The sequence below is a fragment of the Monodon monoceros genome, unplaced genomic scaffold, assembly GCF_005190385.1.
Source record: "Monodon monoceros isolate NGI ecotype Baffin Bay Population unplaced genomic scaffold, NGI_Narwhal_1 Super_Scaffold_2, whole genome shotgun sequence".
NCBI classification, from domain to species: domain Eukaryota; kingdom Metazoa; phylum Chordata; class Mammalia; order Artiodactyla; family Monodontidae; genus Monodon; species Monodon monoceros.
This window is the reverse complement of record NW_021703776.1, coordinates 70,841,127-70,845,048: the sequence shown is the minus strand read 5'-3', so window position 1 is coordinate 70,845,048 and position 3,922 is coordinate 70,841,127. Positions and strand designations below refer to the sequence as shown.

The window sequence follows — 3,922 nt, the reverse complement described above, 5'->3', positions numbered from 1 at the left end:
TAGGGTGACCATAGGTGCATGGGCTTGTCTCTGGGCTTTCTGTCCTGTTCCATTGATCTATATTTCAACACAGTAATATTTTAGAAGTATTCACTTAAAGCTTCACTCATACAGTATGTCTGAGTGATAAATTAAAAGCAAGAATGTCGTCCACTTAACATGCTCTCTGTGCAATGGCAGAGCCAGATGACATTACGTTTGTATTTTCCAGGATGCATACGGAGCATGACACTGCTCTACATTTTTTCATAAATAATTTAGGTTATCCTTATACAAATCACCATTTTACCCTATCAGTTGAGGACTGTGGATTGCTATTTTAACTAACCAGCCAATGAATTCATTAGAAAGAACAAATTGTTTCACTGACTAATCTGACAATTCATCCATAATGGTTGGACTGCACATGTGGACACACCTAGAGAAAAGCACTGGGGTAAGCATCTGCTCCATCCCCCAGTCATGGGCACCTGATGTTCTATATCCATCCAGTAAGCTGAGCTCTATGGAAGAAAGAAAGAAAGAGGGCCATGGAGAGCAAATCACTGGCCCTCCAAATTCCCAAGGGTCTCAAATTACAGTAAGAAAGAAAATCAACCAGGGTGTTTCTCTATTTTCTTGTTAGAAAGGGACCACACAGAGTGAACATCAGTAACAAAATACAACTGTGAAAACAAGATTTTGGCAGGAAAGAGAGATGTGAGGAGGAAGGTGAGAAGGGCATATTTAGAGGCATTCCACCTCATTTTCCCTGGGAATGGTTGGTGAGCCAACAACATAAATCAAAAAAATGCTTAAAAACATTCATTATCTTGGAAGATCATGTGTTACACATATATGAGGTCAAACCTGGTGTTCTATGAAAGAACAAGTGAATGTGTTGTAAGTGTGCTTGAATTATCAAGAAATGAAAAATGTTTACTTTTTTCCCTAAAAAAGACCTTATGGAGTAATATATTTCAAAACCCATGTGAGTAAACAAAATTCCAGAAGTCATTTGTTTTTCCTTAAGTACTTGAAAACCAAGGACAGGAGAATATCATTTCTGAATATATTATTAAACTTTATTTGGAAAACAAAGCTTGTTTTCTCAAAAAAAAAAAAAAAGCATTCTTTCAACAGTGTAGAATTTTCCACATACCTGTAAAAATGCAGGGTACTCTAAGTGCATGCTAAAGTAGTTTGAAAATAATTTGTTTCTTATCAGTATATTCCAGTGATTTGTTTCATAATCATATTTGATACAGAATTCAGTGAAAGTAATGGTGGTGAATACCTGTGTAACGGGAAAAATATTACTTCTAAAATGGTAAATGAAACTTGTAAAATATCAGACTTCAGATGAAAGTCATGTCTATTAGAAAAGGTAAACATTAGCTTTGGAAGAACAAATGGAATGTTTCTTAACAGGTTTGGCAAGATGAGTGGAAAGTATTTCTCATATACATTTTTTTCTGAACAAGGGATAATTTGTGAAGGGATAAATTCGTGTAGGAAAAACAAGTTGGGAATAGATTGTAAGCAACAGTTTAATGAGTAAACCATCCACAGATTCCCAGAAACTGTTAGGCACTGAGAGAAATTGTCACTAAATATATGGTAGTGATTACCTTGAAAACCTCATCCAGCTCAGAAACATACAGTTCATTATCCCTAATGTTATTTTTCTGAGTATTTTTGCATGTGTAAAAAATTTGCCCAGAGCCTGAAGACTGTAATTTTCCTTTCATAAATACATGGATTATCTGTGTGTTTGGTTTTTACAAACACTAGTGAGCAGTCATAATTCAGACAGGCACATTTTTATGATAGATATTTCCAGTTATTGAGCAGAATAATCAATAATATGAACTATAATATTTATCATATGCTTGTCATTGGGCTAGAAGGAAATATTGAGAAATATGACATGACTGCTGTTTTCAAGAAGTTTATTCATTTCATTGAAGCATTAAAAATAACACACCTGAAATAAGTAATAAGTATGTGTCATTTATAAGTGCCATAAAAGTTCAAAGAAGGGAGAATAAAGATGACATTTAGGGAAGATTGAGATTATGCTGACATGCAAGGACTTAAATATGTTTGTGATTTTCAAAGGAGGGAGAATATCAGCTTCTTCGAAGTGGAGAGGAAGGGTGTTATATGAAAAAAAAACCATCTTCGATATTACAACAATTTTATATTTAAGAAGAGATCAAAACCAGTGACTTTGGCTTTCATGATGCAAATCAAGGAAAGTAAAGCTTTACAAATCCCTGTCTAGTAGGATAAACAAAAACTATGATTCTTAATGGGGGGAGGGAAAGAGGGGCATATCAGAATCTCTCCAGGCAACAGAAATTTTGGTACCATGGTTGAGAAACACTGGAGGAGGGAGCAAAATAGATGGAGATGCACTCCTGGTGGAGATGAGGTGAGAGAGAGAGAAAGTGGAAAAGACCTTGAAATGTGTGGAATAAGGTGAAGATATGGGAGTGGAAATGGGTGCTGGTAGATAGAGAGACCATTGAAAAATAAAGTGCCAGGCTAACATGACTGTACTTGGTTTGACTGACAACAAAGAGCCGTATTTGATTCTTAAGCATAGGAGTGTTAAGATGGGTGGTGTTCGGGAAAGCTCGTCTACCTGACATAGATACATAGGGTGAAAATGAAAGACTGAGAGAGAAGAAAGTGGAAGAAGATAGATGAGTTAGAAACATCTGGGATATTTAGCCATGATGAGCCAGGGTTGGGGATAAAGTGAGGTGGTAGACTTTCTTCTGTCCCCAAGAAGATATAAAGGTATGACTTCAAGTCTGGAAAACTAAAAGGACTTATTGATACTTACCTGATCATGAGGGTGATTTTCCCAGGGTGAGGTTTATGCATTACATTCCAGATATACCGAACCCTGCAATTTCTCCAAATGTGGGAAACTCTACTGCATAGTTTGTGGTGGTGGGTGATTGTGTTCTCACTTTCCCTTAAGGAAAATAAAAGATTTATTGTAACCATGCCCACACTCTTAACCTTACTTCCTCAGACTGCATGCAGGCCTGTTCTTTTCATGCACTTAGAAGGGCAGTTAGTTGGAAAACATGGTCAATAGTTGAAGGTGCAACCCAATTTCAAGGGCTTAGTATATTTCATGCTGTGGTGTAATTTCTTCATCTGGGTTGGCATTCTCCTTGTTTTACTTTGGTAAAAATATTTAATACTAAATTATAAAAATAAGATTCAATTTCTCCTTCCAGTTATGTCTATCATGGTCAGGTAAACTCAAGAATGGTTAAATAAAGTGTTTTTGCCCACATGTATATGGAATGCAAATAAGTAAAAGTCTTTTCATTTTTCATTTGTGTGCCTCTTCCAGCATGTGGCCTTCTCTGGCTGGTAGTTAAGTGAGAGTCATACCTCAGAATCTCAAGACAAATGGTATTGAAGGGTCCCTTCCCACCTTGTGGGTTCCCACTTTGCCTCTGTAGCTCTGAAAGTTGTCCAGAAATCTGTGTTGGCTGGCATCTGGAGAAGTTACCAATTGTGGATCCAAAGTTGTCTACTAAAAGAGGGCATAGAGAAACAAGAATTTTTCATGCCTGTCCAGCTCGTAAATTGAGTAGCTACACCCTATGTAGTAGCCTGGGAGAATTAGGTGGAAGAATTTACAAATGTATAGTTTCAATCTCACTGTTTCCCACAGTATTCTTAATCAAAGTCAGATCTGTTGTCCCAAGTTATTTTTACCTTGGCATTTTGAGGTATGATTTTAAGTGCCAGTAGTGTGATTGTTTCCACAGTACTGTGACTTTTATTTTCTTAACAAAACAAAACAAAACAAAACAAAACACTTGTGGGCCACCCCAAGGACTCTGTACTGTCAGTGTCATTCTTAGTGGTGTCAAAAAAGCCACTGCCAGTTTTGACAAAGAAGGCAAGT

The 3,922-nt window shown here is 36.7% G+C and overlaps 1 pseudogene; it reads left to right on the top strand.

The window, feature by feature from the left end:
- The first annotated feature begins 2,825 nt into the window (after nucleotides 1–2,825).
- Nucleotides 2,826–2,972, top strand: LOC114902193 (annotated as a pseudogene).
- The last annotated feature ends 950 nt before the right edge of the window (nucleotides 2,973–3,922 follow it).